Source organism: Cibotium barometz, chromosome 14 (genome assembly GCF_041138505.1).
Source record: "Cibotium barometz isolate CiBa-2024 chromosome 14, ASM4113850v1, whole genome shotgun sequence".
NCBI lineage: Eukaryota > Viridiplantae > Streptophyta > Polypodiopsida > Cyatheales > Cibotiaceae > Cibotium > Cibotium barometz.
In genome coordinates this window covers 50,785,133-50,810,006 of record NC_141059.1, presented here as the reverse complement: position 1 = coordinate 50,810,006, position 24,874 = coordinate 50,785,133, and the positions used below count along the sequence as shown (strand labels likewise).

Sequence of the window (24,874 nt, the reverse complement as noted above, 5' to 3'; positions counted from 1 at the left end):
CAACACGACTCTTTAAGCTAAGCGACTGGAAGAAGGTGAGGCTTAGCTAGGAGCTCAACGTTTAACTAGGAGCTTCATCGCCTTCCTACAAGCTCAACACTCCAACGGAAGCTGCGTATAACGCTCGTTTCATCGCCTACCTAGATTCTAATGCAGAGAGACTCTGGCTGACCAGGCGGCTCCAACAGACGCTCGCTGCTGCTGCTGGTGACAGTAGCCGGCTCCAATATAAGGCGTCTCAACACTGCTCTACTGGTGACAGCAGTCGGCTCCAATATAAGGCGTTTCATCGCATACCCAGATTCTAATCCATCATATGGGCAGTAATTCAACGCAACCATTCAGGTCAACAAGCACTGCAATATAGTAACAGAAGGCCAGTTGTCAGCAAAGCATCGCACAGTTTCATAGGCGCCAGTTAGTTTCAGAGCAGCATGCCAGCGTAGATGAGAAAGCATCGTTTGGCTTCATCGTTTCTGTGAAACTCAGCACATCAAGTGCAGCTCAGCATGCCAGTAACCAGCTCATCAAGCGCAGCTCTCTTGCTCAGCATCTCACACCAGCTCAGCCAACGTTTCAGTAGCTTCATCGCCTCTGTGAGGCTCAGCAAACAACAAGTGCAGTAACCAGCTGAGGTGGAACGTTTTCTACAACAACTAGCGCACATTTTTTTTTAAACAGCAACCAACTTTTTTTTTTTTTTTTAAAGAGAGAAAGAAAAAAACACATTTCTTTGCCATCATTGCTCAAAGATCCAGGCTATGCTTTGCTCAAGCTCAACAGAGGAGGAGCTCAGCAGAAGAAGACAGGAGCTATACCTTGTTTTACCTTGGATCCTTTGGCCATTTCCTATTCCCATTCATTTGTCCAACCCACATCCTACGCTCTTGATCACTTAACCCATCTTACCCATTTTTCAGCTTGTTCCCATTCATTTTTTTTACATCTCCCATTTATCGCTTGGCCATTTCCTTGTGCTAGTGGTGGTTCCCACGCATGATAAGTATGCATTGAGTTATGGGTGTTCACATGCGGTGATGGAATTCGTCATCATGCCTTGAGTTTGTGGGGATAGTTCATGTGTAGTGTGGGCATATTGGGTGATTGTTCACACGTGTGAGGCGTGTCACATACGTTGATGTTTTATTTGAGTTGTTCACATGTTTTGAGCTGCCTCCTCTCGTAGAGGTGATTAGTGTGCTATGTGGTTGATTTGGTGTATTTTGGGCGTTCACGTGCACACTTTGGGCCATCTTAGTGCATTTGGGCGTTCACGTGCACACTTTGGGCCATCTTAGTGTATTTTGGGCGTTCACGTGCACACTTTAGGCCATTTTAGTGAATTTTGGGTGTTCACGTGCACACTTTAGGCCATTTAGTGTATTCTGGGCATTCACACCTGCATCTTAGTCCTTGTTCATGCACGGGTGGTCATTCTGAGCATTTTCAGTCATTGTTTTGGCTTTGTTCACGTTCAAGTGACCATTTGAGCATATTGGTGCCTTTTCCACACGCAATGTGGAATTCTTGAGCACATTTAGAGGTGTTTCTACTCTTTCAGGCTTTGGTGGGATGACATGAGTTTCCATTACTACTTATACCCTACCTACAATCGTCGTGCCACCCATCATCTTCGTCGCTGACATCACTATGTCTCCATCCCAGACGCTGATCGTGCAAGATCTGCTCGTATCCTATCACTTTGGCTTTATGGCCGTTATCTTGATTTGACATTTCAGGTGAGGCGTTACATATCACATGCCGAGTTCATACATACATTTGGCACATCGCGGCTTCAACCTCTAGATCCTTCTTCATCGACATCATGCTATGATGACACATCATACTCATGTCACATATGGATGTTTGAGCTTTAGATGTTATTACCTAGCCAGTTTAGACATTTATTTGATGAGGAGCATGTTGTGCTAGATAGTCTAAACGTTCTACACATGGTGATTTTGTTGAGGATCTATGTGGGTATCTTTACATGGATGGTTCGGCATTGATTGCATGGGAGGATGTATGTGGGGATTTGATTGAGTGCCCTACATTTGTGAGCAAAGATGACTATTTGGATATGTGGCTCGACATTCAGGTGCATCTATGACATATTCCAGTCTTGGCATACATGATGAGGAGCATAGTTTTTGGATATCATATTCCAGTCTTGGCATACATGATGAGGAGCATAGTTTTTGGATATGTGGCTCGACATTCAGGTGCATCTATGACATATTCCAGTCTTGGCATACATGATGATTCATAGTTTTTGGATATGTGGCTCGACATTCAAGTGCATCTATGACATATTCCAGTCTTGGCATACATGATGTTTCTTTTGTACCAAGACCATTAACATTCTAGCCAGGAGTTTTGAGCTTTTTCAGCGGCGGAAACCTTTCATGCCAGATTCACAATTTGGTTATGAGGATGGGCTTATGAGTTTTCCTTTTGACCCTGGGGCTGCTATCTCTTTGGAGTCGAGCTTTCCTTTTGATCCAAGAGCTACTACCATTCCACCTTCGACAGTTCGCGGTGTATACTATACATGTCCCTTTGATCCTGGAGGATACTCGACTAGATTCGTTCATCGACAGTGGTTCCTTATCTACTCCACTTGCACCAGATTATCATGCAGCCATTTCCTTAGATTTTGCATGCTTCGGATTTCTTTTTGATCCAAGAGGTTGCATATATAGCCTCATCATCATCAAGGAGCCCTCCATCCTTTCCATTTAATCCACGGGGTTATATGATTCATGCACGGGTCTTTCGCTACATTCAGTCAGTCATGGATGTGATTCTTTTTGGCTTTTGTACATAGCCTCTTGTATATGTTTTGTGCAGCACGACCACCCTTTGATTTCGAGGAAGAAATCATTGTAGGAGGGGATGGTTTGTAACAAAGTGTTCTAGTGGTGTACATGCATATGGGGATGGGCTTAGGCACATGGGGTTAGGGTCCATTTACATGTATACTTTTAGGGGACCCTATATGAGGCATAGGGCTCATGGACATTGGACCCCCCCCCCTTTTTTTATCATTATACTTTCATGACTACTCTAAATCTCTTTGGAGCTCTCAGCTTCCATGGTGGACTTCTCCCTTTTGAGAAGCTATGTGTGTACTCCATTATTGAGTGCAGTAGGTGCTACTCCCTATGATGAGTGGAACATATGTGTACTCCATGTTAATGAGTGCATCATAAATCTACTTAAATCATAGCAAATGTCCACAATAGAAAAACTAAGATAATATCCATAATGTCTGAAGCTGTAATAGTAAGAGGAGCTTCTTAGTCATAATAAGCAAAGTCAAGAAACCTAGAGTGATCATAACAAATGTCTACAATAGTGAAACTAAGATAATGTCCAAATTGTTCGAAGCCTAAGTGCAAGAGGAGATTTTGAATCTAAATAAACAAACACAAGAATCAAAACATGGACTGATGTTCCAAACAAGAAGGTATCAATGGCATTCTAGGTTGTTTGGCTTTGTTCTAAATCTACAAAAGAAATATGTATGTTAGTTTTTACAGGAAATCATATTTCAATGCACATTAGTGGGAATAACTTTACTTAAGCTTGGAAATACTTATGGCCTTAGCAGAGTAGGATTCTAGTAAGCGCTCGTAAATGCGCTTGTCCTTTTCTAACAATATCATGAATACTAAATACTTGACAGAAACAAAGATAATTGAAACTAAATACATACATATCATGAATGAGTTCATGCTCCACATCAAGTTCCTCTCCAAGGTTCAAGCCTTTAACTTGATCACTACGAATTGAGAATACATTTTTTGGTGAAGAAGAGCATACAAATGCAGATAAGATAAGGTATGTCACATGTATTACACATTTCTTAAGATAATGAAAATAAAGTATTATATGAAATTAGCTTCTATGTAGACTTCTATGCACAGAAGGGTTACCTTTGTTGCCATTAGTCTCTTTTTTCTTCCCACCATCGGTGGTGTACACTTCACAACTTGGTGACGAACCACTACAAAACCTTGAATTGAGGCACAATGCTCCACCTTTGTATTCTCCTCCATTGTTTATAGGCATGCAAAGAAGCCAGCGTCAGAGAGACAAAACTTGAAAAAATTAAAGGCCGAGGTATATAGATTTTCATCAACCATGGAATCTTATTTATGGAACAACCCTCTATAGCAATGTCATATGGGAAGTCACCATATATTTGAAAAGATGCAAGGGAGAAGGAAGCTTGAGCTACTGGAAGCACACAGACACTCTCACAAACTGTAGAAGAGAACACACAAGATGAGAGGCTTAAAATTATTCTTCATCTTCTTCTTCTTCACAACAAAAGGGTTCTAACAAAAGATAATGAAAATAAAACATAAGTACTAAAGTACTATGTACATGTGGTCCATAATGTGAACACGCTAAGTGGAGTGGGTAGGTGTGGACTAGTCGGTGTAGTCCACCTGTAGAATCTCTGGGTGAAGATAGGTCGATGCCAACTACCAAACTTTCTAATGATATAAATGTCGAACGGTCACACAGGCGCCTCGTGAGTGTCAGTTTATGTTGAGCTTGACATCTGAACACTCCCCCTCAAGCTCAACTCGAGCTCGTGAACTCCAAGCATATCTCAAAATCTGTAGAGCTTCTCAGCTCCCAAGGTCTTTGTGAAGATGTCAACGACCTGATCCTGTGTGCTTACATACGCCAAGTCGATGTTGCCTTCCAAGACTCTTTCCCTGATGAAGTTCAATGTGTTTCATCCGCGTGGCATGGAAAACTCGATTCTTGGCCAACTGTATAATGCTAAGATTGTCACAATATATGACAACCTTTCTCTCCACATGCAACCCCAAATCAACAAGTAGCTTGCGTAACAAAGCTACCTCTCACGCACTACCACAGGGCAACTGTGGGCTGCTTCTTGCTGCTCCATGTCACAACATAACTCCCCAATGAAAACATAAATCCACTGGTAGATCTCCTGTCTGAGATGCTACGTGCCTAATCTGCATCGGTGTACCCATATAGCTCCAATGGTACACCTATTGCATTAAACAATGCATAATCAACAGTATCCCTCAAATACTGAAGTGTGCATTGCACACTATCGAGATGTGGTTTGCATAGAACCTACATAAATTGTCTCTCTAAGCCAACAGTGTAACTCAAATCTGGCATGCTAATCATGACATAGATCAAACTCCCCACAATCTCCTTGTACATAGTGGGGTCCTCCAACACAACCTGTATTTGCACTTAGCTTGCCATTTTGATCTAATAGCACCAATATTGGCTTACAACCAGCCATCCCATACTTGGACAACATGTACAATGCAAAATGTCTCTGTGTCAGCAGCCAAATACCATCAGGTGTGCGAATAACCTCAATGCCCAAAAAGTAGTGCATATCTCCAAATCCTTCATGGATGTCAAACTTCCTTTTCAGAAGACTTTTTACATGCTTAATCTCTTCCAAGTTGTCACCCCTAATAATAAGATCATCTACATAGAGGATGATGATCACAATACCCTTATCACTCTTGCGCACATACAAGGAGTGATCTGCATCTGTCATATGAAAACCAATAGTGACAAGGTACTCATCAGCAATCTTGTTATTCCATGCTCGTGGAGCTTGCTTCAGCGCATACAAGGCCTTACAAAGCTTACATACATACTCTAGGTGACCTGTATCCTCAAAACCAGGTGGTTAATCCATATACACTTCTTCTTGCAAGTCACCATGAAAAAACACATTTTTTACATCCATCTGATGTAAAAACCAGTCTTTCGCTACATTCTTGCTCACATTTGTTTCATGTGGAAAGACATGCTTTCTCTGCTTTCCAAATTGACATGCTTCACATAGTTTCTGCATACCATCAACCTTAAACTTAGGCAGCCCTATTACAATTTCTTTAGAGTCTGCATAGACTTCATTCTTTGCACATTTATATTCCCAAATCTTTTATGCCAAATGTTTGTATCTGCAACAACTACCGATCTGTTTGCAAACATTTCAGCACTCACTTCAGGCATATTTACATTCAGTGTAAACATTCTGCCCACTCTATTGCCTTTGCAACCAACCTGCACTTATCTTTTAAAGTCTTCTACATAACAACCATCAGGTTTAAACCACACTTGCGAACCCTACTCAATCATCTAGCCAACAAAAACTAGATTCTTTGTAATGTTTGGAACATGAAGTACATCTGCAAGGTAATTCACCTTACCATCCTGTATAAACAATGGCACATCTCCAATATGGGCTATCGGATGAGAAGTGTCATCCCCTGTTTCAATAAAACCTAGTCTTTAAAGACTCTTCATTTCCTTGAACCACTCACCCCATGACTTGTCATGTGGTTCGAAGCACCTGAATCAACATACCATACATCATCCTTACATGTTGCTACATCATTTCCAGACACAGCATTAACTACGCGTTGTATAACAAACAACCTCTCATTATCCTCATTATTTTTGCTAGAGGATGCATAGTTATTTTGTTGCACTTTTTCATTTTGCATGTCATTTTTCTTCTTATAGAAATCTGTCTGCACATATACCACAATAAAAACAGCCTCGTGTATCATTATGCTTCCTTTGCCAATTACCACGACCTCTTTGACTCCCCCTGCCTCTAAATTGGCCTCTTCCACCTGTGTGTTGTTGTTGTGTGAGATTCATGGCACTCTTGTTCTCCTAACCATAATTTTGATTACCTTCTCGGCCACCACCTTGGCCTCCACCTCGTCCTCTACCTGCACTTGTGTAGAAGGCATGTTGCTCCAAACTGCCTTTGTTTTGTAAGGATTAGTCTTCATCACCGAAACTCTTTTCTTCAATGATCACCATTGACACCAAATTTATAAAGTTGGGAATGTTCTCCCGAGTCTGAATAGATGTCTTGAATGCCTTGTATTGTGTCCTGAGACCACGTAGACATACTTCCACCTTATAATCATCATCAACAGAAATACCAATAGATGCAAGGGATTCTACAATACCCTTGATCTTCAAGGCATTATCATTCATAGACATGCTTTTCTTCTCCACAGTATGAAGCTCATTCTTCAACTGAATCTTTTTTGCCTTGGTATTAGTTTCATACAACTTCATCGAGGTGTCCCATGCCTCCTTGGTTGACTTGGCATCTGGTATATGCCTAATCATGGTGTCCGACATACTAATAGAAAGCCAGTACATGACTTTTCTTTCTCCTTGATTCCAATCCTTATTTTCTTTTAAATTTGAAGCAGTTGGATTAGTCTTTGATATCTCTGGTGCCTCCTCAATGTAGTCCCAATAGCCTTTTCCCATCAGAAAATTTATCAATCTAAACCTCCAAGCATGGACGTTGCTCTTGTCAAGCTTTTCTCTAACAATCTGGTTCATTCCATCATTCGACATCTTGTGTGCAACACAAACTCCACCAAAAACAGCACTCTTGTTTGACCTGCATAAAATGTTGTGTTCTCTCTACTACACCCAAACTATCATAACCAGTGATCTCAATTTGCATACATACACCCAATGGTAATTGTAAGACCTCTTTACGGTACACACAGTGTCTACACAACCAATTTCCCTTCCTAGAGTTCCAAAATTAAAAATCTGCAAAGAATTAAAACTTACCCGTGCAGTGCACATGAACGCCCCCGCGAACTGAAAAACAAAGATCAAGACGTGCCCGAAATGCATTTTCAGCACGGAAAATTGTTGTCCAAAGGATAGTATAGTTGCTCTACAACTCCCCTCCGACCAAGATAGCTCCTCAATTGGAGTTCATTTTTTGGTGCCTCCCGGAGACCTGCCGATAAGGGTGTAGTAGCCAACACAAAGGGAAAAGAGTAGATAAAGCTCTTACCCTCATACCACTTCCTGTGCTTCTCTTTCTTGCCGCTTGGCTTCTTAGCATGAACCAAGCACTAATACCACTAAAAGATGCAGGGAGGAAGAGACCTTGAGCTCTCGGTAAGTACACACACACTCACCCAAACCCTAGAAGAGACCTTGAGCTCTCGGTAAGTACACACACACTCACCCAAACCCTAGAAGAGAACACACAAGATGAGAAGTTGAAAATTATTCTTCTTCTTCTTCACAACAAAAGGGTTCTAATAAAAGATAAGGAAAATACAACATAAGTACTAAAGTACTATGTACATGCGGTCCATAATCTGAACACGCTAAGTGAGGAAGCTACCAAGATATGTATGCCATAACTCAATGGTGGACTAGTAGCTAGTGTAGTCCAGTTGTAGAATCCGAAGTTCTATCATGTCAGCATCCTACCAAACACGCCAGTGATATAAGTGGTGAAAACAGTCACCCAAGCATATCATAAGTGTCAGTAAGTATGCAAGCCTATTTCTTACCTTGTACAAAAACATTGTTTAAGTATGCAAGCCTATTTCTTACCTTGTACGAAAACATTGACTTATCAGCGAAGCGATATTATCATGCTTATCAAAAAAACCTTTTTGTATCACAAATTGCCAAATTTAGTCATTGTTTCTCGTAGAGAGTCTAGATTTTTTAGTAATTTTTTTATTACTCTTTTCTCTAACCTAGGCACTAAGATAGATTTTTCAACTGCTTTCCATCTGAAAAAAAATGGACAAACTGAGATTACTAATAGTAATATCTTGGATCTACTTAGAGCCAATGTTTTTCAACAACGTAATTGATAGGATAAGTACATTTATCTTCTACAGTTTGCATATTTAATAATAATACTCCTCATTCGACTACCGGTTGAGATTGTATATGGAAAAGCTTTGCCTATTTCGGCTTCTAGACTTTTGCATAAAATTAAAGCTACTAATTGACTTTAGTAGCATTTTGAATGATGTAAGACATTCTGTTATACATGCTCAAGAGCAATATGTTAAGAAAAAAAAAGTGAAAACATAAAGATGTCTCTTTTAAAATTGAAGATTATGTATTTTTGAGAATTGAGAAACGCAAACTGAAGAGTGTTGAGAAATTTTCCAACTAAGCTCGCCACAAGATTTTATAGACCTTTAAAGATGATTCTTTCACAAAATTAATGACGTTGTTTATAGACTAGAATTACCTTCTCATTGGCACATTGATAATTCATTTCATGTTAGTTTGCATAAATCTTTTATAGGGGATCACTTCCCACTCATCCTGTGTATAAGGATCCACCTCTTATTAAGGGTGAGGAAGAAGTTTTGATTCTATATACTATCATTGACCAACAAATTACATCGACTCATACTGGAAATTAATATATCCAATACTTGGTAACTTTAAAAAATCATCCTCATGACGATGTAAGATGGGTGCATGAGAAATATTTTCGTGCCTTTTCGAAGATCCTTTGCTCGTTATTTTCAATTGCAAACTCAAGCAAGAGAGAATGTTATTAGAATGTATTTTAAGCTCATAAAAATATTATTCTATCCTCTTAGATAATTCAAGGATGCTTAGATTACCTTTATGTCATGTTAAATTATATTAATATCATGGATAAAACCATTTTAAATATTAATACGTTTGGTGTACATTAAGCATGTTTGGGGCCTCCAATGTTTGTTACAGTTGGTTTGTATGGTAGGGTAATTTATGGTTTGTATGCTTATGGAATATTTGTTTACCAATTTATTGTTGGTTATTTTATAGGAGGTGAAGAGGATTCTTCAGAAGATTGAGGAGGATGCACACATTATTATTTGATGGCACACACTCTTTTGGAAACAAGCTTTGTATATATTTGTGTTAGCTTGTATACATTTTGATTTAATTTGGAAGCTTAGATTTATCAAGCTTAGACTTGAACATTCAAACTTTAATACTTTTAAAAAGCGTTATATGCTTTAACCCTAGCCTCAATTTATGGACACTCTATTTTGAGCATAAGAGTATGCCATGCAAGGAAAAGCACCTTTTATGTATTTTTGGAGGCTATGGCCTATTCTTGAAATAAAATTACGTAAAACTCACGTGTTGTGACTTTTGATAAGTTATTTGGGTTGAATAATATGTTCTCGGGAGAGCGAGGAGGGGGAGGTCACTCATAAATATGTAAGCATAGCACGTGGGTTCAACAGAAGGGGTTTTTTAATTCTTTTTTTTACACATTTCTCACATACCTAAGGGTACCATTTAAAGGGGGTATTTACAGATTGAATAGAAAAAGGGTGCGTTTTATTCATGAAAATTTTACAGATAAGGGGTTTTTAAATTAGGCCTTGAACACACGTGATATAGTGAGTTTACATATAGTGAACCCCCCGAGAACATGTTTCTTGCGAGTCTCTATTTTCTCTATTATCGAGAAGTGGATTTGTGTCAATCCTTCACTCCATGAATCCATTATCTTAATTTATACCTTGAATAATGAGTTTGAACAGCAAGAAAAGCACACATATATGAGAGAGAGAGACTCTCTCTCGTTTCGAAGGTTTTTAGCCCCTGTCTCTCCTTTGCATAATAATCTCTCCATGTCTTTCCAAAAGTTTTTAACCCCTATCTCTCCTTTGCATAATAATCTCTCCATGTCTCTCTCTCTCTCTCTCTCTCTCTCTCTCTCTCTCTCTCTCTCTCTCTCTCTCTCTCTCTCTCTCACACACACACACACACACACACACACACACACAAGCTCCCTCCCCTCTCTCTCTCATGCCCCCTTTTCAAAAGAAAGTTGAAGGCAGGTCTATGGTGGATTCTTTTCACTTCACTTGTCAACAAAATAAAATTGAAAGAAAGTGTGTGGTGGATCCTTCACTTGTCAACAAAAGATTGAAGGAAGGTAAAAAGTGTTCAATATTCATTTGAGCGGTTGTCTAAGCAAATATTAGAGGATCTGTTAATCCTCCCTCCAATCTTCCAGAACCTTATAGAACCTTGGGTTGGATGGTGCTACACTTTTCCATAGACTTGCCCCTCTTTCAGAAGGAAGGATCAATGAGCATGCTGAACTACAGTGCTCCTACCATGGATGGTGTTTCGCCCCTTGCAGTGGAAGCTGCACCCTCATCCCGCAAGCTCTTGCTGATGGCGTTCCGGTAAATCGAATCCCCTTGTAAACATAAGCCTGATGTGCGAGAAAGTATTAGAGGGGCCCGGGGACATTATAAAAGCCCTCAATCATAACTCTTGGGAATAATGTGTATAGAGTAATATTATATGCCGGTTTACAACTAAAATATATAATAAATAAATCCTTAAATTGAGGGCTATGAAAAGGTTTAGGCATTTTCTCATGATTCTAGCTGTAAAAAATACACCGAATTGTCAATTTTCTTTGAGCTCTGCTTCGAGGCCTTGTTAGAAAATGTGCTACTTGGTTGTTTATCATTGAAAAAAAAACTATAAGAAGAGGTACTTTGAGACTATGTTAGAGTTCCACATTGCTTGCCTCGCAAGAGTTTGGGCCAATGTTCGAGAAACATTTTTAGTGAACTCGATATGAATCCTTCTTCTGGGAGTGCACTACTAAGAAACCCTATGTATTACGTGCATTCAAGGGGTATTTAAAAAATCCCTTACTTGTGAATTTTTCATGAATAGAATGACCCCCTTTTTTTTAGACTTACGATATTTTTTCAAAATTGATTTAAAAAACTCCTTTTGTAAATGTATTTCTGTAAATTTACCTTAAAATTTTGAATTAAAAAACCCCTTCATTTGAATTCACGTGTTATACTTACAATTTTTTTGTGAAGCCCTTCTCACCATGGGTTCTGTTGTTGGTAGTGTTCAGGAAACATTTTTCAATGAACGTGGCATGAATCATTCTGACTATGGGTTTTGTTGGCGACTTTCCTCAATTTCGAATAAGCATTTTCTTCATAATTTCATACAATTGGCAGATGGAGTTATTGTGTATCCAGCTTTAGTAGCTACTCTATCGAGCATATGCCCTAGTGAGAGCCTTTGAGGTGACACTCAACTAGTTCACCTAGGGTACATGGCCTAGTATGACACTCACCTTGTCTACTGAGTGCCCAATCTCAGTTTTGTTTTGCTTTTCGAGCTGAGGTTAGAGACGAGTGGACTCGTTCTAAGACTCGAATAGAGAAACACTTTTATCTCAGTATGCATGGCACATGCATCTAATGCATGATCCTAAAGCATCTATTTTTTATAAAGTTGAAGTTTTTCTTACTTCTCTAAATGCATAGTTGTGTTCCCTATTTGTTCATAATTTTTGATCTATTTACGTAATATACAAAACTTTCTATATATTGTACAGATGCAAAAGCTTCAGCACAGGGACTCTCTAGGTCCACTCCGTTCAGAAAATCAAGGTATTGAATGCTTGAAGGTTTTCACACTTTGCATGTTCCCATGGTTAAGTGTACCAACAAGTATGGCCAAGTTCCAATGTCTTTTCATGATTATTATGCCAATTTTAGCATAATAATCAATGACCTATAGTTTCCTATGATCTCGTTGTCCCCTATGCTCATGCTAAATTGGGGCATGGGAAAGCTAGGTTAGTGAGGAATTCATATGCCTTATCTTTATAGTCAAGGATGATTTTTGATGGCATGGGTTACCCTTCAAAATGACTAGATTAGTAGAAGTAGTGCATGTTTTTCCATATTTTACCTTATTTTTTTGGTAGCACTCAAAATAAGTGACTGTATTTTACACCTAAAATACCCAAAAATGAGCATGATGCCCGTCAAAAAGTTACCTTGCTTACAACATGTATCTCTCCATGGAGCTCAAGTGCATACGTAAAAACTTATTTCGTATATAGCATAATGTATGCTCTTACCGTAGAAGGAATTGTACCTAACATACCTTATCCTAGTCACTACATACACATATCATAAGTACCTTGCCTAACATTTCTAACCACACACATATAGTAAGTGCAGTACCTAACATTTCTAACCACCTTGGCCCTAGGTTGAGTGTAATTATGTAATGTGCTATATGGTTAATATAAATTCAAATGAGAACCAGTTGTTAAGAAACCAAGAATTTGATAAGATTTTCAAGAGGTTTTAATAATACTACCTTTAAAATTCATAAAATATTCAAAACCTACCTACAATTTTGTGAGTTGGAAGTTTTTCACCTCTAAAACTTTTTTCAAGCATTGTTGAGTCATTCTTTCTGGCCAAACTACTAGGACTCAGGAGCTGCATTTCTAAGAGCAAGGATGACTGAGATCCTTTCCCATTCGGCAAGGTAGGCAAGAGCACATGTATGGTGATTGTGATAGGAGAAATTTCCCTTTCAGCAAGCTAGGTGAGAGCACAAGTCTGGTGTGATAGTGACTGGAGAACTTTCCCATTCGTCAAGGTAGGCATGGACTCGAGAGGGTCACTCATAAATATGTAAGCGTAGCACATGGGTTCAACAAACCCTTTTGGTACACATTTTTTACATATAGAAGGGTACCATTTAAAGGGAGTATTCACAGGTTGAATAGACAAAGGATGTGTTTTATTCATGAAAAAATCACAGATAAGGGGTTTTTAAAGTAGTATTTAACACAGGTGATACAAAGGGTTTACATATAGTGAACCTCCCAAGGGCATGGAGCACAAGGTTGTGATAATGACATGAGAATGGACATTGGATTCTACATGTAAAAATGATGGGAGACACCTTTATTACCTAGCAAGTCGAATTCTAAGTGGAAAAGGGACTCATTTGACAACTTCGTTTCTGAGGAGAGAGAGAAATTGTTGATAGTGATAACTCAATTTTTGAGGAGATAGAAAAATCTTGGATGATGACAGGGAGAGGAGCAGGTAGGTGTGATTCTCATTATGAATACAAGATAGGGCAATGGTGGAGATCAGGCTTGATTTTTAACAGTCATCCTTACCCTTCAAAATTGATAGGTTTGGTGAAACATTATGCAAGTTTTTTGGTATTTTAGTGTTATTTTCAATAGGCATTTTAGAAATTCGCAAGTATTTTTAAGCCAAAATGCTCAAAAATAGACATTACGCCCGTCAAAAAGCAACCGTCACCACAAAGCACCTATGATAGAGATTAGCTCCCGTGCAACCGCCACCAAATAGAAAGGATAGAGATGGTGCTTTTCCTTTATGGTTTTACTCATAGACTATCATACTTGTATATACATTGATGATGCATCTAATGGGTTTGTAGAGTGGTGGGGTTGATCAATGCTTAAATTTGAAGCCCAGAAGGCGTTTTTGGGTTCCAAATAACACCTCCAAATTTACCCAAGGTTGCAACCAGGAAACCCTCTTAAGTTACCAGAGTTTCACATTAAAGCCTAGTTTTTAGATCCAAAGTTGCATCCATGGGTATATATCCATGTGTGTGTGTGTGTGCACGCATTTTCACACACATATACATATATATATGTATATATATATGCACATAATATATATATATATATATATATATATATATATATATGTATATATGTATGTATGTATCATACATAAAGAAATATACACACGTGTAATCTATATTATGTTATTCAAACTTTTAAAAAAACATCTAAGGATTTTGTGAAAATTTACTTTAGCTCTTTGACCAAGTGATCCACAAATTAAATTTCCTACTAACTGTGTAGGTTTGGAAATCACAGTGTGCTTGCATAACCATTTATCTAAATGTGGACCAGGAAGGTATCATTTGGTTCTGGCCGGACACAAGGCCAACGTTCACGAACATAGCGGACATCAACAACCTCCATCTATCCCTGCACTTGCAAATCCTACCTTCTTGGGGGGTTCACCTCAAAAAATATTGGAGTACCACACATGAGTTCAGCAGGAGGGGTCTTTTAATTAGATACATTGAGAAAATTTAATAGGATTACATTAACAGGAGGGGTTTTTTAATTCAACTTTAGAAAAAAATTCGTTAGTTCATAAGTAAAGAGGGGTTGTTTTATTGGGGGAAAATTTTAGTTAAGGGGTTTTTTTAACACCTCTTGAATGCACGTGATACCTAGGGCTTTCTGGTAGTGCACCCCGAGAGCCTGCCTTCAAGAATGCATTGTCTTCAACAAACTTCTTTAATGGATTCATACTTTTCCATTTCTATAATTAAACTTGTAGGCACCATAGCCATGGCTTTGATTTGGATAGCCTAACCTCTAGGAAATAATTCTTTTGCTTTTTTCATTTTTTTACATTGGTAGCTACTATGACCAGTTGACCGAGAACCTTACGTATTGAGCACACGTTTCATTTTCTCATCATGGACTCCTGGTCAGTGCTAGAAAAAAACATATTTTTCAACCAATCAAAATAAGGACAACTCTTAAATCTATCCATTTTTTTGTTTCGTAATCTCTACTATATGCCTTTCAATAGTAGCCTAACTTTTTCTAATTCCTCCTTAGGCATAATGCCATCATCGTCTGAATCTATTTCCTGGGAGGAGCCTAAGCAATAGTCCTCATCTCCCTCATCTGCTATGCCATATTTAGATGGGGATAATTCCTTCATTGAGATCAAATCTCCTTGAAGAAGGGTCTCGTCTACTTTGTAGTACTAGTGATTCAATCAAGTGACAAAGACCCTTACACATAAAGCAAGTACATGATCTTGCTTTGCCATGTGAAAAAGTCATCTCCAATGAACTTTGCAACGATTTGATCCATGAGGTAAGGGGGTCTTAACGCTCGCTTATTGCGTCAGTGTCTTCCCTTTTACAAATTGGTGAATATGCAATGCAATCCTTGTGAACCCCCCCCCCCTTAATGCAAACAATGCACTTTAGGTCTTACCACTCAAGATTGAGGGCAATGTCTAGTTGATATAGATGATGCTATGATTTTGAGTGCATGAAACTTTGCACGTAGGTCTAAAAATTTGTTATAGACCCTCATGCAAAGTTTCATATCCTAGTGTGCACCCAAACATCTGCTTTTCACCCTACCCAATGCACACGTGGGCGTGGTGAAATGGGCCATTTGGGTGCTCCGCCATACACGTTTGGTGGTCAATGGCCATGAAACTTTAGACGAGGGTCTAACGCATTGCCATAGACCCTAGTGAAAAGTTTCATGGCCATCGAACACCGAACGAGTAGCCTAGTGTGCCCACACGGCCCCTTTTCACCATGCCCAATGCACACGTGGGCGTGGTGAAAAATGGGACATTTGGACACTCTACCATACTCGTTCACTAGCCGATGGCCATGAAACTTTGCACGGGTATCTAACCCATTGCCATACACCCCCATGCAAAGTTTCATAGCTATTGGGCACCGAATGAGTAGCCTAGTGTGCCCACACGGCCCCTTTTCACCATGCCCAATTCACACGTGGGCATCGTGAAAATGGGCCATTTGGACGCTCTGCCATACACGTTCAGTGGCCAATGGCCATGAAACTTTGCACGGGGGTCTAAACCATTTCCATACACTCCCATGGAAAAGTTTCATAGCCATCGGGCACTGAAGGAGTACGCCCACACGGCCCCTTTTCACCACGTCGTGGGCATGGTCAAAAGAGGCCATTTGGGTGCACCGCCATACAGGTTTGGTGGCCGATGGCCATGAAACTTTGCATGGGAGTCCAACCCATTGCCATAGACTCCTGTGAAAAGTTTCATGGCCATCAGGCACCAAACAAGTATGGCAATGCGCCCAAACAACTCCTTTTCATTTGGGCGTGGTGAAAATGTCCATTTTGGGCACTCCACCATACACGTTCGGTTGTCGATGGCCATGAAACTTTGCACTCGGGTCTAACCCATTGCTATAAACCCTCCTACAAAGTTTCATGGCCATCGAGCACCAAAGGAGTAGCCTAGTGTGCCCACACGACCCCTTTTTATCATGCCCAATGCACACGTGTGGGCATGGTGAAAATGGGCCATTTGGGCACTCTGCCACACACGTTCAGTGGTGGCCGATGGCCATGAAAGTTTGCATAGGGGTCTAACCCATTGCCATACATTCCCATGCAAAGTTTCATAGCCATCGGGAACCGAACAAGTAGCCTAGTGTGCCCACACGGTCCCTTGTCACCATGTCATGGGCATGGTCAAAAGAGGCCATTTGGGTGCACCGCCATACATGCTTGCTGGCCGATGGCCATGAAACTTTGCACAGGGGTCTAACCCATTGCCATAGACTCCTGTGCAAAGTTTCATGGCCATCAGGCGCTCCGAATGAGTATGGTGGTGCACACAAGTGGCCTAAACCCTGAATCCTAAACCTAAAACCCTAGCCCATATGGTATAGGCTCTGTTGACCACACGAACATTTGCAAGAGGCTTATTAGGATTATCTAGGGATCTTTCTCCATCTGGGGTTACATCAAAATCATATGGTCTAGGGTTTAGGGTTGTTGGTTATGGTTATGGTTATGATATGGTTATAGACCTCTTTATTATCATTGCCATCATGTTGGGTATGGTCATGGTTATGGATATGGTGTTTGTTTTTATTATAAACCTTAAACCCTAAACCCTAGCCCATAGGATATAAGCTCCAATGTCCACCAAAATTCGCAAGAGGATTATTAGGATGGTCAGAGGACCATTCTCAAAGTTTGGTGGGCATCGAAGCTTATAGCATATGGGCTAGGGTTTGGGGTTTAGGATTTAGGGTTTAAAAAAGAAATGCAATTCGGGAGCACCGCCCCCCACATTCGAAGTCGGATAGGGAAGAGACTTTGCACGCGAGTCCAACCCATCATGATGGACGCTCATGTAAAGTCTCATACTCATCCGACTCCGAACTTATGGGCATAAATGCCCGAAATTGCATAATTTCACCACACGACGGGGGCCCTAAAATAGTCGAGTCCGGCACACCCGAGCATCCGTGTGAGCTCCAATGGCTGTGAAACTTGGCAAGTGTTTCCAACTAGCCTAGGTGGATGCGCTTGCCAAGTTTCACATCCATTAGAGCTCGCATGGGTAGTCGAGTGCATTGGAATCGCACTTTTGGTATATGGCCTCAATGGGGGCCCCAAAAATGGTTGATTTCGGTGCACTCGAGCACCCGTGCAAGCTCCAATGGCCGTGAAACTTAACAAGAATTGCTAACTAGGCTAGTTGGTAGTGCTTGGCCATCACAGCTTGCACGGGTCCTCTAGTGCCCTGGAATCACACTTTTTGCATATAGCCTCAAAGTGCGACGAGGCCCGAAAATGGTTGATTCCGGCACACCCAAACGCTTGTGCGAGCCTCGATGGCCATGAGACTTGGCAAGAGTCACTAACTAGGCTAGTTATATGCGCTTGCCAAGTTTCACGTCCATTGGAGCTCGCATGGGTGGTCGTGTGCGTTGGAATCGAACTTTTGGCGTATGGCCTCAAAGCGTAGCAGGGGCCTAAAAATGGTTGATTCCGATGCACCCAAGCACATGTGTGAGCTCTGATGGCCGTGAAACTTGTCAAGCACTACCAACTAGGCTGGTTGTATGCGCTTGCGAAGTTTCATAGCCATCAAAACTCGCACGAGTGCTCGGGTGCATTGGAGTATCACTTTCGGAATATGGCCTCAAAACAAAGCCAAGGGCCTAAAAATGGTCGATTCCGGCACACACGAGCACCTATGCATGCTCCAATGGCCCTGAAACTTGCCAAGAGCATGCAAATAGCATAGTTAAAAGCGCTTGTCAAGTTTCACGATCATTGGAGCTCGCAAGGATGGTTAAGTGCGTGCGAATCGCACTTTTTGCGTATGGCCTCAAAGCGTAACAGGGACCCGAAATTGCTCGATTCCGGTGCACCCGAGTGCTCATGCAAGCTTCGATGGCCGTGAAACTTAGCAAGAATGTCCAATTAGGCTAGTTGGCATGCTTTCCAAGTTTCACCGCACCATCGGAGCTCGGGTGCGTTGGAATCAAACTTTTTGAGTATGGCCTCACGGTGGGGGGTCGATTCCGATGCATCCGACCACCCATGCGAGCTTCGATGCCCGTGAAACTTGGCAAGCGCGTCCAACTAGGCTAGTTGGATGCACTTGCCAAGTTTCAAGACCATCGGAGCTCGGACGGGTGGTCGGGTGCGTTGGGATCGCACTTTTTGGGATGGCCTCAAAGCACGGCGGGGGCCTAAAAATGGTTGATGCTTGCACACCTGACCACCCATGCGAGCTCCGATGGCCATACCGATTGATGTGTGGTCCACTTGGAAAGGGGGCGAGGCACCCGGGGCAATCGGCAAGCCGGGGGCGGGGTCTACGTGCGAGGGGGCTTGGCGCGTGCAGGGGGGGTCGACACCACGCTCAGTGGGGCCGGCGCGAGAGGTGCATGCGAGGAGGGTTGGCGGATGGTGTCGGGTATCATCTCAGGGCGGTTCAGAACCCGAGGGGCGTCGGGCTAGGTCAGTGTCGTTGGGGGTGGCACGGTAGGTTCGGGGGCAGGTCGGCATCGCGCCAGGGGGGCTCTCGACACGTGAGGGTCGGGGGGTGCGTGCAAAAGGGATCGGCGGGTGCAGGGTAGGTCGGCACCATCAGGGGTGGCACGACGAGTGCGGGGGTGAGTCGGCACCGCACGGGCAGGAGGGGAGGGGGGGCAAATAACACGCGGGGGGCAGGTGCAAGGGGGGTCGGCGGGTGTGGGGCGGATCAGCACCGGCGGGGGTGGCGCGACAAGTGCCGGGCAAGTCAGCACCACGCGGGGGGCTACCTCTGCGAGAGGTGCATGCGAGGGGGGTGAGTGAGTGCGGGGTGTCGTCGGCTTAGGTCGGCACCACACAGGGGGGTGCGTTGGCGAGTGCGGGGAGTCAGGCTAGGTGGGCACCGCGGGGGGTGGCGCGGTAGGTGCGGGGGCGGGTCGAGCGCGCGAGCTACCGACACTCGGGGGCAAGGGGTACGTCCAAGGGGAGTCAACGGGTGCGGGGCATCGAGCCGCGTCAGCACCCAAGGGGGTGGCGCGAACGGGTGTAGGTCAGCACCGAGGGGAGGGGAGGGCGGCACATGGGGGGCGAGGGAGTGTGCGAGGGGGGCTGGCGTGTATGGGGCATCGTGGTGGGTCGGCACCTGAGGGGGCGTCGAGCTGGGTCCACACCAGCAGGGGCGTCGAGCCAGGTCGACACCAGCGACGAGGGCGGTGCGGGGGGGTGTGTGTGCCAACTCGGGGGGCAGGGGGTGCGTGCAAGGGGGGTCAACGGGTGTGGGGCATTGTGGGGCGAGTCGACACCTAAGGGGATATCGGGCCGGATTGGCACTAGCGGGGGAGGCATGGCGGGTCTGGAAGGCATGTCAGCACTACTGCGCTAGGCGGGTGGACCTAGGGGATGCGTGCGGGGAAAAGGTAGAGGGTCGAGGGTACATGTGAGTGCACGGCATGGGGGGCAAGGGGTAGGGGTAGGTGCGAGGGGGGTCGGCGGTGGGTGCAGGTTGTTGGGTCAGCACCGCGATGGGGTGGCGTGACGAGTGCAGGGGAAAATTGGCACCACACAAGGGGGGCTGCCATGGCGAGAGGTGCGTGCAATCAAATTCCCCTTGTTCGTACCAGTTCTGAGATGGCTGTTCATCACCTAGAGAGGGCCACCCCGCAAGGAGCGGTGTTCTACGGTCGTCACCCTGTGGGCACACGGAGGCCTGTACTCGCCGCCGCTAGGGCAACTCAAGCACGCCCTCGACAGCCTCCGATGTCAGACTATAGACCCCTAGACCCAGCCCTTAGAGCAAATCCTTTTCCCGAAGTTACGGATCCGTTTTGTCGACTTCCCTTACCTACATTGTTCTATCCAATAGAGGCTCTTCACCTTGTAGACCAGATGCGGTCCCACCTGTCAGGCTATTTGCGCCTCCATGGGTTTGCCACCGACCAGCTCGCGTACATCCTTGGTCTATGTTTCAAGACAGGTCGGATGGAAAGCCCAGAGCTCTAGCATCTTGAGCGTGCAAGTACCAAAAGAGGCCCACCATGAGTGGCGTGCACTTCATTCCTCGGTTAGCACGAGGGCATCGGCAGTCCGGCCATGCCAGCCCATGCTGACCACCGCCCCGCGTCGAGCGGCGGACCAACTCGCGTCATTCCGCTTCTGACCGGGTCACCCGCGGCCTCCATTCGCTTCCCTGCCAGCAATTTCAAGCACTTTTTAACTCTCTTTTCAAAATCCTTTTCATCTTTCCCTCACGATACTTGTTCGCTACTATCGGTCTCTTGCCCATATTTAGCCTTGGATGGAATTTACTACCCACTTAGGACTGCATTCCCAAATAGCCCAACTCATCAATGGCGCCTCGTGGAGCGACAGGGTCCGAGCTCGATGGGGCTCTCACCCTCTCTGATGCCCCTTTCTAGGGGACTTGGGCCCAGTCCGTCTCGCAAAGGATGCCTCTCCAGACTACAATTCGCACGGCAAGGCTGTGCGATTCTCAAGGCTGGGCTCTTTCTGGTTTGCTTGCCACTATTAGGGAAATCCTTGTTAGTTTCTTTTCCTCTGCTTAGTGATATGCTTAAACATAGCTGGTAGCCTTGCCTGATTTGAGGTTTGTTTGTTTGTTCGTAGTCATGGGGGGGAGGGGCTCTCGTTCCCTCGCTCCTCTCTCTCGACCGCTTGACACACCAGCACCGTGGCGTGGTGAGCCCACCATAGAAGCCGTCCCCCCATGCAGTGCACACTCCGAGGGGTCATGCTATCACCCTTGTGGCGGATCCATGCATGGTGCCGTTGATGCATTTCAACCAACCGTAGCAGCATGGTCGCCTCACCATCGCCACCCCTACTCTCTGTTGCAAGCGAGGGAGGCAGGAGGTGTTCTTGGACGGCCACATCCATCGTGCTGCCCCTCCGTCCATGAGGAGGAGGGAAGCTTGGCATGGAGGTCGTGTGGACACTCAGGTAGACATGCCCTTGGACGAGCCACGGGCACAAGTTGCGTTCAAAGACTCAATGATATGCGGAATTCTGCAATTCACACTACATATCGCATTTCGTTACGTTCTTCATTGTTGTAAGAGGAGCCAAGATATCCATTGCTGAGTCTTTGCTCTGTATTAGATCCTCCTGGAGGGAGGGATCTCAGTCCAATTTTGGTTGTTCTAAGTGTGCCTCGCGCGGAAGGTTTATCGAGTGGCCCCATGCCTCACGGCACAGAGGAGGGGGGCCTCCCTCGCGGGGCACGAGGGTGGGAGAGAAGCGTCCCTCTCCCCACACTTCGCTGCCCCACGGCCGATGGGTGGCCCCTGCCCGGCGACGCCTCGCCCACTCTCTCTTGGATTTGGTACGAGGGCGAGGCGGCCACGCCTCTGAGCGTGGCCCCTTGCAGAATGTCCACAGTTCGCGGTGTTCTTCGGATTGTGTCACAATGATCCTTCCGCAAGTTCACCTACGGAAACCTTGTTATGCCTTCCTCTAAATGATAAGGCTTAATGAACTTCTCACAAAGTCACTAGTGTCAGACCACCAGCATCGCCGTGATCCAAAAACTTCACCAGACCATTCAATCAGTAGTAGGAGCGACAAGCGGTGTGTACAAAGGGCAGAGACATAGTCAACACGAGCTGATGAAATTGTAATGATCTATCCCCATCACGATGAAATTCCAAAAGATTACCCGAGCGTATCGGCCTAGGTGGTAAACTCGTTGAATTAATGAGTGGAGCGCATGTGCAGCCCAGAACATCTAAGGGCATCACAGACCTGTTATTGCCTCAAACTTCCATGGTCTAGACGGCCATAGTCCCTCTAAGAAGTTGGTCACGAAGAGGATCCTTCGTCGTGTAATTAGTTAGCAAGTTGAGGTCATGTTTGTTAACAAAATTAACCAGACAAATCTCTCCACCAACTAAGAATGGCCATGCACCACCACCCATAGAATCAAGAAAGAGCTCTCAATCTATCAATCCTTACTGTGTCTGGACGTGGTAAGTTTGTGTTAAGTCAAATTAAGCCGCAGGCTCCACTCTTAGTGGTGCCCTTCTGTCAATTCCTTTAAGTTTCAGCCTTACAACCATACTCCCCCCCGGAACCCAAAAACTTTGATTTCTCATAAGGTGCTGATAGAGTCATCGAAGCAACATCCGCCAATCCCTAGTCGACATCGTTTATGGTTGAGACTAGGACGGTATCTGATCGTCTTCGAGCCCCCAACTTTCATTCTTGATTAATGAAAACATCCTTGGCAAATGCTTTCGCGGTAGTTCATCTTTCATAAATCCAACAATTTCACCTCTGACAATGAAATACGAATGTCCCCAACTGTCCCTATTAATCATTACTCATGTCCCGAAGACCAACACAAAAGGACCAGAGTCCTATCGCGTTATTCCATGCTAATGTATTTAGAGCATAGGCTTGCTTTGAGCACTCTAATTTTTTCAAAGTAACATCGCCGAATCCACGTCCGAGCCAGTTCAGGCCAGGAGTGTGTCCCGGACGACAAAGAGGGTGGAGTGACCAGTGCACACCAAAAGAGGCGGACCGCTCGCCCTGCCCCGAGATCCAACTATGAGCTTTTTAACTACAACAACAACTATATACTCTATTGGATCTGGAATCTCCCCACGGCTGTTGGCACCAGACTTGCCCTCCAATGGGTCCTCGTTAAGGGATTTAGATTGTACTCATTCCAATTACCAGACTTGAAAAAGCCTAGTATTGTTATTTATTGTCACTACCTCTCCATGTTCGGATTGGGTAACTTGCACGCCTGCTGCCTTCCTTGGATGTGGTAACCGTTTCTCAGGCTCCCTCTTTGAAATCGAACCCTAATTCTCCATCACCCATCACCACCATGGTAGGCCTCTATCATCCTACCATCGAAACTTGATAGGTCAGAAATTTGAATGAAGCATCGCCGGCGCAAATACCATGTGATTCAGGAAGTTATCATCATATCGCATTACCAGGCAAGCCTTCATATCAGCCTTTTACCTAATAAATGCATCCCTTTCGAGAGTTGAGAGTTGGTGCACATATTAGCTCTAGAATTACTATGGTTATCCGAGTAGTAGTAAGGTACCATCAAAGAAACTATAACTGATTTAACTCAGTAGCAATTTCACAGTACAAGAGAGTTTATACTTACATATGCATAGCTTAATCTTTAAGACAAGCATATGACTATTGTTAGGATCAACCAGGTAGCTATCCTCAGTCACAACACCGGCCCGAGGACGCGTGTTTTGACTCCACGCTCTCAGTGCGGCATATACTCTCTCTCTCTCTCTCTCTCTCTCTCTCTCTCTCTCTCTCATACACACACACACACACACACACATGTACACACCGCACATACACTAATCTAAATGCACACTCTCTCCTCCCACACAAACTATCTCCTACGTAGAAATTATCTGTCGTCTCTCTCTCTCTCTCTCTCTCTCACACACACACACACACACACATATACACACCGCACATACACTAATGAAAATACACACTATCTCCTCCCACACAAACTATCTCCTACATAGAAATTCTCAGCCTCTCTCTCTCTCTCTCATGCACACACACACACTCTCTCTCTCTCTCTCTTTACGCACACTCTCTCACATAGAAACTCTCTCTCTCTCTCTCTCTCACACACACACACACACACACACACACACACACTTAAATAGATTTACACATATATATGTAATTTTATTTAATTAAATTTTAGATTAAATTTTAATGGTAGGGATGAGTGGTGAGGTGTGCTCACTCTCAAATAAATGCATCTTACATGTAATCTCTCTCTCTCTCTCTCTCTCTCTCTCACACACACACACACATGCACACTATTTATATATACATGCTTACATACCTATAGATACACATACATACATAATATATATAAGTGTGTGCATCTATAGGTATGTAAGCATGTATACAAAGATTTCATTGAAAGATGTGAGATGAGATCTTCTTAGATTCAAATTGAAAATTGCATTGGAAGATGTGAGATTTGGCTCCTCCTCAAGCTTGGAGGAGGAGTGGTTATTTTGAAATAGTCCCACCTCTTTTGCCCACGTGGAGGGAGGTGGGGTT

General features: G+C 43.7%; 1 non-coding gene and 1 pseudogene across 1 annotated transcript; both read right to left on the bottom strand.

Moving 5' to 3' along the window:
- Positions 1-21,732: 21,732 nt before the first annotated feature.
- On the bottom strand, positions 21,733-21,888 carry LOC147632151 (5.8S ribosomal RNA). The gene has a single exon (XR_015267436.1). It is a non-coding gene; the product is annotated as a 5.8S ribosomal RNA (ribosomal RNA).
- A 318-nt stretch (positions 21,889-22,206) lies between these two features.
- Positions 22,207-23,988, bottom strand: LOC147632150 (18S ribosomal RNA; annotated as a pseudogene).
- Positions 23,989-24,874: the final 886 nt, after the last annotated feature.